General features: G+C 35.7%; 3 non-coding genes across 3 annotated transcripts; all 3 read right to left on the bottom strand.

Moving 5' to 3' along the window:
• Positions 1-4,914: 4,914 nt before the first annotated feature.
• Positions 4,915-4,987, bottom strand: TRNAV-AAC (transfer RNA valine (anticodon AAC)). The gene has a single exon. It is a non-coding gene; the product is annotated as a tRNA-Val (tRNA).
• A 3,702-nt stretch (positions 4,988-8,689) lies between these two features.
• Positions 8,690-8,762, bottom strand: TRNAV-CAC (transfer RNA valine (anticodon CAC)). The gene has a single exon. It is a non-coding gene; the product is annotated as a tRNA-Val (tRNA).
• Positions 8,763-8,941: 179 nt separating this feature from the next.
• Positions 8,942-9,014, bottom strand: TRNAA-AGC (transfer RNA alanine (anticodon AGC)). The gene has a single exon. It is a non-coding gene; the product is annotated as a tRNA-Ala (tRNA).
• Between the last annotated feature and the right edge of the window lie 5,370 nt (positions 9,015-14,384).

The following is a 14,384-nucleotide window of genomic DNA, read 5'->3' as shown; positions in this document are numbered from 1 at the left end:
AGGACCTACTGCGTGTAAAGTAGACGTGATGACCACTCCACTATGAAAGCTATTAAATCCTGCAAAGTAATGGCATTTAGAGACGAGTTTTGACCGCCAGGGGAAAAAAATAATTTGTAGTTCTGTTTGTGATGGAAGCCAAAACATCCCGTCATTCGGCAACAAAGCCGAGAACTTCATATATTGTAGTTGGATAGCGTATTATTTCAACACTAAGAACAGATTGGTTTCACTGGTGATTGAACCCAGGACCTTCTGCGTGTTAAGCAGACGTGATGACCACTACACTATAAAACCTGATGAAAAGTTACTGTGTATTGGCTAGCAGAGCAGAATTGTGACTGACGGGGCCTTTTTATTGCTGAAGGAAAGTATTTTTGGTTAATGAAACATTTACAATTTTTATTACATATTTACCAGTTTTATTCCTACAAAGGGATTTTGCTTAAATGGAAGTTTACATTGAATTTGTTACTTTTTTCTACATAGTTTAGTCGTTTGCTTTTGTATTGAAAGGAACTATATATTTTGAAACAAACAGGATTTTTATAATATGGGATTATGTTTTCTGCTAAAATGGTCAATAAAAAAGAAACCCAAAATCGTAGTTCTCTTGGTGATGGAAGCCAAAATATATTATCAGTTGGCAACAAAACCAAGAATTTCATATATTACAGGTTGATAGCAAATTACTTCAACAGCAAAAACGGCTTGGTTTTACTGGGGATTGAACCCAGGACCTTCTGCGTGTGAAGTAGACATGATGACCACTCCACTATGAAAGCTGTGAAATCCTGCAAAGTAATGGCATTTAGAGACGAGTTGTGACCGCCAGGGGAAAAAAAAAAAAATAATTTGTAGTTCTGTTTGTGATGGAAGCCAAAACATCCCATCATTCGGCAACAAAGCCGAGAACTTCATATATTGTAGTTGGATAGTGTATTATTTCAACACTGAGAACAGATTGGTTTCACTGGGGAATGAACCCAGGACCTTCTGCATGTTAAGCAGACGTGATGACCACTACACTGTGAAACCTGACGAAAAGTTACTGTGTATTGGCTAGCAGAGCAGAATTGTGACTGACGGAGCCTTTTTATTGCTGAAGGAAAGTATTTTTGTTTAATGAAAAATTTACAATTTTTATTATATATTTTACTAGTTTTATTCCTACAAAGGGATTTTGCTTAAATTGAAGTTTACATTGAATGTGTTACTTTTTTCTACATAGTTTAGTCGTTTGCTTTTGTATTTATGGGAACTATATATTTTAAAACAAATAGGATTTTTATAATATGGGATTATGTTTTCTGCTAAAATGGTCAATAAAAAAAGAAACCCAAAATCGTAGTTCTCTTTGTGATGGAAGCCAAAATGTATTGTCATTTGGCAACGAAACCAAGAATTTCACATATTACAAGTCGATAGGAAATTACTTCAACACCAAAAACAGATTGGTTTTACTAGGAAATGAACCCAGGACCTTCTGCGTGTGAAGTAGACGTGATGACCACTACACTATGAAACATTTGAAATCCTGCAAAGTAATGGCAATTAGAGACGAGTTTTGACCGCCAGGGGAAAAAAAACAAATTCGTAGCTCTGTTGGTGATGGAAGCTAAAACATCTCGTTATTCGGCAACAAAGTTAAGAACTTCATATATTGCAGGCTGATAGGATATTATTTCAACACCAAGAACACATGGGTTTCACTGGGGATTGAACCCAGGACCTTCAGCGTGTAAAGCAGACGTGATTTCCACTACACTATGAAACCTTTGAAAGTCTGCAAAGTAATGGCAATTAGAGACGAGTTTTGACCGCCAGGGAAAAAAAAACAAAAATTCGTAGCTCTGTTGGTGATGGAAGCCAAAACATCCCATCATTCGGCAACAAAGCCAAGAACTTCAAATATTGTAGTTTAATTGGGTATTATTTCAACACGAAGAACAGATTGGTTTTACTGGAGATTGAACGCAGGACCTTCTGCGTGTTAAGCAGACGTGATGACCACTACTCTATGAAACCTGATGGAAAGTTATTGTGTATTGGCTAGCACAGCAGAATTGTGACTGACGGGGCCTTTTTATTGCTGAAGGAAAGTATTTTTGGTTCATGAAACATTTACAATTGTTATTACATGTTTTTCCAGTTTTATTCCTACAAAGGGAGTTTGCTTAAATTGAAGTTTATATTGAATGTGTTACTTTTTTCTCCATAGTTTGGTCTTTTGCTTTTGTATTTATGGGAACTATATATTTTGAAACAAACAGGATTTTTATAACATGGGATTATGTTTTCTGCTAAAATGGTCAATAAAAAAGAAACCCAAAATCGTAGTTCTCTTGGTGATGGAAGCCAAAATATATTATCAGTTGGCAACAAAACCAAGAATTTCATATATTACAGGTTGATAGCAAATTACTTCAACAGCGAAAATGGATTGTTTTTACTGGTGATTGAACCCAGGACCTACTGCGTGTGAAGTAGTCGTGTTGACCACTCCACTATGAAAGCTATGAAATCCTGCAAAGTAATGGCATTTAGAGACAAGTTTTGACCGCCAGGGGAAAAAAAATAATTTGTAGTTCTGTTTGTGATGGAAGCCAAAACATCCCGTCATTCGGCAACAAAGCCGAGAACTTCATATATTGTAGTTGGATAGCGTATTATTTCAACACTAAGAACAGATTAGTTTCACTGGTGATTGAACCCAGGACTTTCTGCGTGTTAAGCAGACGTGATGACCACTACACTATAAATTCTGAAGAAAAGTTACTGTGTATTGGCTAGCAGAGCAGAATTGTGACTGACAGGGCATTTTTATTGCTGAAGGAAAGTATTTTTGGTTAATGAAACATTTACAATTTTTATTACATATTTTACCAGTTTTATTACTACAAAGGGATTTTGCTTAAATTGAAGTTTATATTGAATGTGTTACTTTTTTCTACACAGTTTAGTCGTTTGCTTTTGTATTTAAAGGAACTATATATTTTGAAACAAACAGGATTTTTATAATATGGGATTATGTTTTCTGCTAAAATGGTCAATAAAAAAGAAACCCAAAATCGTAGTTCTCTTGGTGATGGAAGCCAAAATATATTATCAGTTGGCAACAAAACCAAGAATTTCATATATTACAGGTTGATAGCAAATTACTTCAACAGCAAAAACGGCTTGTTTTTACTGGGGATTGAACCCAGGACCTTCTGCGTGTGAAGTAGACGTGATGACCACTCCACTATGAGAGCTGTGAAATCCTGCAAATTAATGGCATTTAGAGACGAGTTGTGACCGCCAGGGGAAAAAAAAAAAAATAATTTGTAGTTCTCTTTGTGATGGAAGCCAAAACATCCCATCATTCGGCAACAAAGCCGAGAACTTCATATATTGTAGTTGGATAGCGTATTATTTCAACACTGAGAACAGATTGGTTTCACTGGGGAATGAACCCAGGACCTTCTGCATGTTAAGCAGACGTGATGACCACTACACTGTGAAACCTGACGAAAAGTTACTGTGTATTGGCTAGCAGAGCAGAATTGTGACTGACGGGGCCTTTTTATTGCTGAAGGAAAGTATTTTTGGTTAATGAAAAATTTACAATTTTTATTATATATTTTACTAGTTTTATTCCTGCAAAGGGATTTTGCTTAAATTGAAGTTTACATTGAATGTGTTACTTTTTTCTACATAGTTTAGTCGTTTGCTTTTGTATTTATGGCAACTATATATTTTAAAACAAATAGGATTTTTATAATATGGGATTATGTTTTCTGCTAAAATGGTCAATAAAAAAAGAAACCCAAAACCGTAGTTCTCTTTGTGATGGAAGCCAAAATGTATTGTCATTTGGCAACGAAACCAAGAATTTCACATATTACAAGTCGATAGGAAATTACTTCAACACCAAAAACAGATTGGTTTCTCAAGGAAATGAACCCAGAACCTTCTGCGTGTGAAGTAGATGTGATGACCACTACACTATGAAACCTTTGAAATCCTGCAAAGTAATGGCAATTAGAGACGAGTTTTGACCGCCAGGGGAAAAAAAAACAAATTCGTAGCTCTGTTGGTGATGGAAGCTAAAACATCTCGTTATTCGGCAACAAAGCCAAGAACTTCATATATTGCAGACTGATAGGATATTATTTCAACACCAAGAACACATCGGTTTCACTGGGGATTGAACCCAGGACCTTCAGCGTGTAAAGCAGACGTGATGACCACTACTCTATGAAACCTGATGGAAAGTAACTGTGTATTGGCTAGCAGAGCAGAATTGTGACTGACGGGGCCTTTTTATTGCTGAAGGAAAGTATTTTTGGTTAATGAAACATTTACAATTTTTATTACATATTTTACCAGTTTTATTCCTACAAAGGGATTTTGCTTAAAAGGAAGTTTACATTGAATGTGTTACTTTTTTCCACATAGTTTAGTTGTTTGCTTTTGTATTTAAAGGAACTATATATTTTGAAACAAACAGGATTTTTATAATATGGGATTATGTTTTCTGCTAAAATGGTCAATAAAAAAGAAACCCAAAATCGTAGTTCTCTTGGTGATGGAAGCCAAAATATATTATCAGTTGGCAACAAAACAAAGAATTTCATATGTTACCGGTTGATAGCAAATTACTTAAACAGCGAAAACGGCTTGTTTTTACTGGGGATTGAACCCAGGACCTTCTGCGTATGAAGTAGACGTGATGACGACTCCACTATGAAACCTGTGAAATCCTGCAAAGTAATGGCATTTAGAGACGAGTTTTGACCGCAAGGGGAAAAAAAAAAATAATTTGTAGTTCTGTTTGTGATGGAAGCCAAAACATCCCGTCATTCGGCAACAAAGCCGAGAACTTCATATATTGTAGTTGGATAGCGTATTATTTCAACACCATTAACAGATTGGTTTCACTGGGGATTGAACCCAGGACCTTCTGCGTGTTAAGCAGACGTGATGACCACTACACTATGAAACCTGACGAAAAGTTACTGTGTATTGGCTAGCAGAGCAGAATTGTGACTGACGGGGCCTTTTTATTGCTGAAGGAAAGTATTTTTGGTTAATGAAACATTTACAATTATTATTACACATTTTACCAGTTTTATTCCTACAAAGGGATTTTGCTTAAATTGAAGTTTATATTGAATGTGTTACTTTTTTCTCCATAGTTTGGTCTTTTGCTTTTGTATTTATGGGAACTATATATTTTGAAACAAATAGGATTTTTATAATATGGGATTATGTTTTCTGCTAAAATGGTCAATAAAAAAGAAACCCAAAATCGTAGTTCTCTTTGTGATGGATGCCAAAATGTATTGTCATTTGGCAACGAAACCAAGAATTTCACATATTATAAGTCGATAGGAAATTACTTCAACACCAATAACAGATTGGTTTCACTGGGGATTGAACCCAGGACCTTAAGCGTGTGAAGCAGACGTGATGACCACTACACTATGAAACCTTTGAAATCCTGCAAAGTAATGGCAATTAGAGACGAGTTTTGACCGCCAGTGGAAAAAAAACAAATTCGTAGCTCTGTTGGTGATGGAAGCTAAAACATCCCGTTATTCGGCAACAAAGCCAAGAACTTTATATATTGCAGGTTGATAGGGGATTATTTCAACACCAAGAACACATGGGTTTCACTGGGGATTGTAGCCAAGAACTTCATATATTGTAGTTTAATTGAGTATTATTTCAACGCCAAGAACAGATTGGTTTTACTGGGGATTGAACGCAGGACCTTCTGCGTGTTGAGCAGACGTGATGACCACTACTTTATGAAACCTGATGGAAAGTTACTGTGTATTGGCTAGCAGAGCAGAATTGTGACTGACGGGGCCTTTTTAATGCTGAAGGAAAGTATTTTTGGTTAATGAAACATTTACAATTTTTATTACATATTTTACCAGTTTTATTCCTACAAAAGGATTTTGCTTAAAAGGAAGTTTACATTGAATGTGTTACTTTTTTCCACATAGTTTAGTTGTTTGCTTTTGTATTTAAAGGAACTATATATTTTGAAACAAACAGGATTTTTATAATATGGATTATGTTTTCTGCTAAAATGGTCAATAAAAAAGAAACCCAAAATCGTAGTTATCTTGGTGAGGGAAGCCAAAATATATTATCAGTTGGCAACAAAACCAAGAATTTCATATATTACAGGTTGATAGCAAATTACTTCAACAGCGAAAACGGCTTGTTTTTACTGGGGATTGAATTCAGGACCCTCTGCGTGTGAAGTAGACGTGTTGACCACTCCACTATGAAACCTGTGAAATCCTGCAAAGTAATGGCATTTAGAGACGAGTTTTGACCGCCAGGGGAAAAAAAAAAAATAATTTGTAGTTCTGTTTGTGATGGAAGCCAAAACATACCGTCATTCGGCAACAATGCCGAGAACTTCATATATTGTAGTTGGATAGGGTATTATTTCAACACTAAGAACAGATTGGTTTCATTGGGGATTGAACCCAGGACTTTCTGCATGTTAAGCAGACGTGATGACCACTACACTATGAAACCTGACGAAAAGTTACTGTGTATTGGCTAGCAGAGAAGAATTGTGACTGACGGGGCTTTTTTATTGCTAAAGGAAAGTATTTTTTGTTAATGAAACATTTACAATTATTATTACATATTTTACCAGTTTTATTCCTACAAAGGGATTTTGCTTAAATTGAAGTTTATATTGAATGTGTTACTTTTTTCTCCATAGTTTGGTCTTTTGCTTTTGTATTTATGGGAACTATATATTTTGAAACAAATAGGATTTTTATAATATGGGATTATGTTTTCTGCTAAAATGGTCAATAAAAAAGAAACCCAAAATCGTAGTTCTCTTTGTGATGGAAGCCAAAATGTATTGTCATTTGGCAACGTAACCAAGAATTTCACATATTACAAGTCGATAGGAAATTACTTCAACACCAAAAACAGATTGGTTTCACTGGGGATTGAACCCAGGACCTTCTGCGTGTGAAGCAGACGTGATGACCTCTACACTATGAAACCTTTGTAATCCTGCAAAGTAATGGCAATTAGAGATGAGTTTTGACCGCCAGGGGAAAAAAACAAATTCGTAGCTCTGTTGGTGATGGAAGCTAAAACATCCCGTTATTCGGCAACAAAGCCAAGAACTTTACATATTGCAGGTTGATAGGGGATTATTTCAACACCAAGAACACATGGGTTTCTCTGGGGATTGAACCCAGGACCTTCTGCGTGTAAAGCAGACGTGATTTCCACTACACTATGAAACCTTTGAAAGCCTGCAAAGTAATGGCAATTAGAGACGAGTTTTGACCGCCAGGGAAAAAAAAAATAAATTCGTAGCTCTGTTGGGGATGGAAGCCAAAACATCCCATCATTCGGCAACAAAGCCAAGAACTTCATATATTGTAGTTTAATTGAGTATTATTTCAACACCAAGAACAGATTGGTTTTAATGGGGATTGAACGCAGGACCTTCTGCGTGTTAAGCAGACGTGATGACCACTACTCTATGAAACCTGATGGAAAGTTACTGTGTATTAGCTAGCAGAGCAGAATTGTGACTGACGGGGCCTTTTTATTGCTGAAGGAAAGTATTTTTGGTTAATGAAACATTTACAATTTTTATTACATATTTTACCAGTTTTATTCCTACAAAAGGATTTTGCTTAAAAGGAAGTTTACATTGAATGTGTTACTTTTTTCCACATAGTTTAGTTGTTTGCTTTTGTATTTAAAGGAACTATATATTTTGAAACAAACAGGATTTTTATAATATGGGATTATGTTTTCTGCTAAAATGGTCAATAAAAAAGAAACCCAAAATCGTAGTTCTCTTGGTGAGGGAAGCCAAAATATATTATCAGTTGGCAACAAAACTAAGAATTTCATATATTACAGGTTGATAGCAAATTACTTCAACAGCGAAAATGGCTTGTTTTTACTGGGGATTGAACCCAGGAGGACCCTCTGCGTGTGAAGTAGATGTGATGACCACTCCACTATGAAACCTGTGAAATCCTGCAAAGTAATGGCATTTAGAGACGAGTTTTGACCGCTAGGGGAAAAAAAAAAATAATTTGTAGTTCTGTTTGTGATGGAAGCCAAAACATACCGTCATTCGGCAACAATGCCGAGAATTTCATATATTGTAGTTGGATTGGGTATTATTTCAACACTAAGAACAGATTGGTTTCACTGGGGATTGAACCCAGGACTTTCTGCATGTTATGCAGACATGATGACCACTACACTATGAAACCTGACGAAAAGTTACTGTGTATTGGCTAGCAGAGAAGAATTGTGACTGACGGGGCCTTTTTATTGCTAAAGGAAAGTGTTTTTTGTTAATGAAACATTTACAATTATTATTACATATTTTACCAGTTTTATTCCTACAAAGGGATTTTGCTTAAATTGAAGTTTATATTGAATGTGTTACTTTTTTCTCCATAGTTTGGTCTTTTGCTTTTGTATTTATGGGAACTATATATTTTGAAACAAATAGGATTTTTATAATATGGGATTATGTTTTCTGCTAAAATGGTCAATAAAAAAGAAACCAAAAATCGTAGTTCTCTTTGTGATGGAAGCCAAAATGTATTGTCATTTGGCAACGAAACCAAGAATTTCACATATTACAAGTCGATAGGAAATTACTTCAACACCAAAAACAGATTGGTTTCACTGGGGATTGAACCCAGGCCCTTCTGCGTGTGAAGCAGACGTGATGACCACTACACTATGAAACCTTTGAAATCCTGCAAAGTAATGGCAATTAGAGACGAGTTTTGACCGCCAGGGGAAAAAAAAATAATAATTTGTAGTTCTGTTTGTGATGGAAGCCAAAACATCCCGTCATTCAGCAACAAAGCCGAGAACTTCATATATTGTAGCTGGATAGCGTATAATTTCAACACTAAGAACAGATTGATTTCACTGGGGATTGAACCCAGGACCTTCTGCATGCTATGCAGACGTGATGGCCACTACACTATGAAACCTGACAAAAAGTTACTGTGTATTGGCTAGCAGAGCAGAATTGTGACTGACGGGGCCTTTTTATTGCTGAAGGAAAGTATTTTTGGTTAATGAAACATTTACAATTATTATTATATATTTTACTAGTTTTATTCCTACAAAGGGATTTTGCTTAAATTGAATTTTTTATTGAATGTGTTACTTTTTTCTACATAGTTTAGTCGTTTGCTTTTGTATTTATGGGAACTATATATTTTAAAACAAATAGGATTTTTATAATATGGGATTATGTTTTCTGCTAAAATGGTCAATAAAAAAGAAACCCAAAATCGTAGTTCTCTTTGTGATGGAAGCCAAAATGTATTGTCATTTGGCAACGAAACCAAGAATTTCACATATTACAAGTCGATAGGAAATTACTTCAACACCGAAAACAGATTGGTTTCACTAGGAAATGAACCCAGGACCTTCTGCGTGTGAAGTAGACGTGATGACCACTACACTATGAAACCTTTGGAATCCTGCAAAGTAATGGGAATTAGAGACGAGTTTTGACCGCCAGTGGAAAAAAAACAAATTCGTTGCTCTGTTGGTGATGGAAGCTAAAACATCCCGTTATTCGGCAACAAAGCCAAGAACTTCATATATTGTAGTATAATTGAGTATTATTTCAACACCAAGAACAGATTGGTTTTATTGGGGATTGAACGCAGGACCTTCTGCGTGTTAAGCAGACGTGATGAACACTACTCTATGAAACCTGATGGAAAGTTACTGTGTATTGGCTAGCAGAGCAGAATTGTGACTGACGGGGCCTTTTTATTGCTGAAGGAAAGTATTTTTGGTTAATGAAACATTTACAATTTTTATTACATATTTTACCAGTTTTATTCCTACAAAGGGATTTTGCTTAAAAGGAAGTTTACATTGAATGTGTTACTTTTTTCCACATAGTTTAGTTGTTTGCTTTTGTATTTAAAGGAACTATATATTTTGAAACAAACAGGATTTTTATAATATGGGATTATGTTTTCTGCTAAAATGGTCAATAAAAAAGAAACCCAAAATCGTAGTTCTCTTGGTGAGGGAAGCCAAAATATATTATCAGTTGGCAACAAAACCAAGAATTTCATATATTACAGGTTGATAGCAAATTACTTCAACAGCGAAAACGGCTTGTTTTTACTGGGGATTGAATTCAGGACCCTCTGCGTGTGAAGTAGACGTGTTGACCACTCCACTATGAAACCTGTGAAATCCTGCAAAGTAATGGCATTTAGAGACGAGTTTTGACCGCCAGGGGAAAAAAAAATAAATAATTTGTAGTTCTGTTTGTGATGGAAGCCAAAACATACCGTCATTCGGCAACAACGCCGAGAACTTCATATATTGTAGTTGGATAGGGTATTATTTCAACATTAAGAACAGATTGATTTCACTGGGGATTGAACCCAGGACTTTCTGCATGTTAAGCAGACGTGATGACCACTACACTATGAAACCTGACGAAAAGTTACTGTGTATTGGCTAGCAGAGAAGAATTGTGACTGACGGGGCCTTTTTATTGCTAAAGGAAAGTATTTTTTGTTAATGAAACATTTACAAATATTATTACATATTTTACCAGTTTTATTCCTACAAAGGGATTTTGCTTAAATTGAAGTTTATATTGATCGTAGTTCTCTTTGTGATGGAAGCCAAAATGAATTGTCATTTGGCAACGAAACCAAGAATTTCACATATTACAAGTCGATAGGAAATTACTTCAACACCAAAAACAGCTTGGTTTCACTGGGGATTGAAACATTTACAATTATTATTACATATTTTACCAGTTTTATTCCTACAAAGGGATTTTGCTTAAATTGAGGTTTATATTGAATGTGTTACTTTTTTCTCCATAGTTTGGTCTTTTGCTTTTGTATTTATGGGAACTATATATTTTGAAACAAATAGGATTTTTATAATCCTGCAAAGTAATGGCATTTAGAGACGAGTTTTGACCGCCAGGGGAAAAAAAAAATAATTTGTAGTTCTGTTTGTGATGGAAGCCAAAACATCCCGTCATTCGGCAACAAAGCCGAGAACTTCATATATTGTAGTTGGATAGCGTATTATTTCACCACTATGAACAGATTGGTTTCACTGGGGATTGAACCCAGGACCTTCTGCGTGTTAAGCAGACTTGATGACCACTACACTATGAAACCTGACAAAAAGTAACTGTGTATTGGCTAGCAGAGCAGAATTGTGACTGACGGGGCCTTTTTATTGCAGAAGGAAAGTATTTTTGGTTAATGAAACATTTACAATTATTATTACATATTTTACCAGTTTTATTCCTACAAAGGGATTTTGCTTAAATTGAAGTTTATATTGAATGTGTTACTTTTTTCTCCATAGTTTGGTCTTTTGCTTTTGTATTTATGGGAACTATATATTTTGAAACAAATAGGATTTTTATAATATGGGATTATGTTTTCTGCTAAAATGGTCAATAAAAAAGAAACCCAAAATCGTAGTTCTCTTTGTGATGGAAGCCAAAATGTATTGTCATTTGGCAACGAAACCAAGAATTTCACATATTACAAGTCGATAGAAAATTACTTCAACACCAAAAACAGATTGGTTTCACTGGGGATTGAACCCAGGACCTTCTGTGTGTGAAGCAGACGTGATGACTACTACACTATGAAACCTGTGAAATCCTGCAAAGTAATGGCAATTAGAGACGAGTTTTGACCGCCAGGGGAAAAAAAAACAAATTCGTAGCTCTGTTGGTGATGGAAGCTAAAACATCCCGTTATTCGGCAACAAAGCCAAGAACTTTATATACTGCAGGTTGATAGGGGATTATTTCAACACCAAGAACACATGGGTTTCACTGGGGATTGAACCAAGGACCTTCTGCGTGTAAAGCTGATGTGATTTCCACTACACTATGAAACCTTAGAAAGCCTGCAAAGTAATGGCAATTAGACACGAGTTTTGACCGCCAGGGAAAAAAAAACAAATTCGTAGCTCTGTTGGGGATGGAAGCCAAAACATCCCATCATTCGGCAACAAAGCCAAGAACTTCATATATTGTAGTTTAATTGAGTATTATTTCAACACCAAGAACAGATTGGTTTTACTGGGGATTGAACGCAGGACCTCCTGCGTGTTAAGCAGACGTGATGACCACTACTCTATGAAACCAGATAGAAAGTTAATGTGTATTGGCTAGCAGAGCAGAATTGTGACTGACGAGGCCTTTTTATTGCTGAAGGAAAGTATTTTTGGTTAATGAAACATTTACAATTTTTATTACATATTTTACCAGTTTTATTCCTACAAAGTGATTTTGCTTAAAAGGAAGTTTACATTGAATGTGTTACTTTTTTCCACATAGTTTAGTTGTTTGCTTTTGTATTTAAAGGAACTATATATTTTGAAACAAACAGGATTTTTATAATATGGGAGTATGTTTTCTGCTAAAATGGTCAATAAAAAAGAAACCCAAAAGCGTAGTTCTCTTGGTGAGGGAAGCCAAAATATATTATCAGTTGGCAACAAAACCAAGAAGTTCATATATTACAGGTTGATAGCAAATTACTTCAACAGCGAAAACGGCTTGTTTTTACTGGGGATTGAACCCAGAACCTTCTGCATGTGAAGTAGACGTGATGACCACTCCACTATGAAACCTGTGAAATCCTGCAAAGTAATGGCATTTAGAGACGAGTTTTGACAGCCAGGGGAAAAAAAAAATAATTTGTAGTTCTGTTTGTGATGGAAGCCAAAACATACCGTCATTCGGCAACAATGCCGAGAACTTCATATATTGTAGTTGGATAGCGTATTATTTCAACACTAAGAACAGATTGGTTTCACTGGGGATTGAACCCAGGACCTTCTGCATGTTAAGCAGACGTGACGACCACTACACTATAAAACCTGACAAGAAGTTACTGTGTATTGGCTAGCAGAGCAGAATTGTGACTGACGGGGCCTTTTTATTGCTGAAGGAAAGTATTTTTGGTTAATGAAACATTTACAATTATTATTACATATTTTACCAATTTTATTCCTAGAAAGGGATTTTGCTTAAACTGAAGTTTATATTGAATGTGTTACTTTTTTCTCCATAGTTTGGTCTTTTGCTTTTGTATTTATGGGAACCATATATTTTGAAACAAATAGGATTTTTATAATATGGGATTATGTTTTCTGCTAAAATGGTCAATAAAAAAGAAACCCAAAATCGTAGTTCTCTTTGTGATGGAAGCCACAATGTATTGTCATTTGGCAACGAAACCAAGAATTTCACATATTACAAGTCGATAGGAAATTACTTCAACACCAAAAACAGATTGGTTTCACTGGGGATTGAACCCAGGACTTGCTGCGTGTGAAGCAGACGTGATGACCACTACACTATGAAACCTTTGAAATCCTGCAAAGTAATGGCAATTAGAGACGAGTTTTGACCGCCAGGGGAAAAAAAACAAATTCGTAGCTCTGTTGGTGATTGAAGCTAAAACATCCTGTTATTCAGCAACAAAGCCAAGAACATTATATACTGCAGGTTGATAGGGGATTATTTCAACATCAAGAGCACATGGGTTTCACTGGGGATTGGACCCAGGACCTTCTGCGTGTTAAGCAGACGTGATTTCCACTACACTATGAAACCTTTGAAACCCTGCAAAGTAATGGCAATTAGAGACGAGTTTTGACCGCCAGGGAAAAAAAAAACAAATTCGTAGCTCTGTTGGGGATGGAAGCCAAAACATCCCATCATTCGGCAACAAAGCCAAGAACTTCATATATTGTAGTTTAATTGAGTATTGTTTCAACACCAAGAACAGATTGGTTTCACTGGGGATTGAACGCAGGACCTTCTGTGTGTTAAGCAGACGTGATGACCACTACTCTATGAAATCCGATGGAAAGTTATTGTGTATTGGCTAGCAGAGCAGAATTGTGACTGACGGGGCCTTTTTATTGCTGAAGGAAAGTATTTTTGGTTAATGAAACATTTACAATTTTTATTACATATTTAACCAGTTTTATTCCTACAAAGGGATTTTGCTTAAAAGGAAGCTTACATTGAATGTGTTACTTTTTTCCACATAGTTTAGTTGTTTGCTTTTGTATTTAGAGGAACTATATATTTTGAAACAAACAGGATTTTTATAATATGGGATTATGTTTTCTGCTAAAATGGTCAATAAAAAAGAAACCTTAAATCGTAGTTCTCTTGGTGAGGGAAGCCAAAATATATTATCAGTTGGCAACAAAACCAAGAATTTCATATATTACAGGTTGATAGCAAATTACTTCAACAGCGAAAACGGCTTGTTTTTCCTGGGGATTGAACCCAGAACCTTCTGCATGTGAAGTAGACGTGA

The sequence above is a fragment of the Anomaloglossus baeobatrachus genome, chromosome 2 (genome assembly GCF_048569485.1).
Source record: "Anomaloglossus baeobatrachus isolate aAnoBae1 chromosome 2, aAnoBae1.hap1, whole genome shotgun sequence".
NCBI lineage: Eukaryota > Metazoa > Chordata > Amphibia > Anura > Aromobatidae > Anomaloglossus > Anomaloglossus baeobatrachus.
Note: the sequence above shows the minus strand (reverse complement) of the source record. Positions and strands in the feature narration are given on the sequence as shown.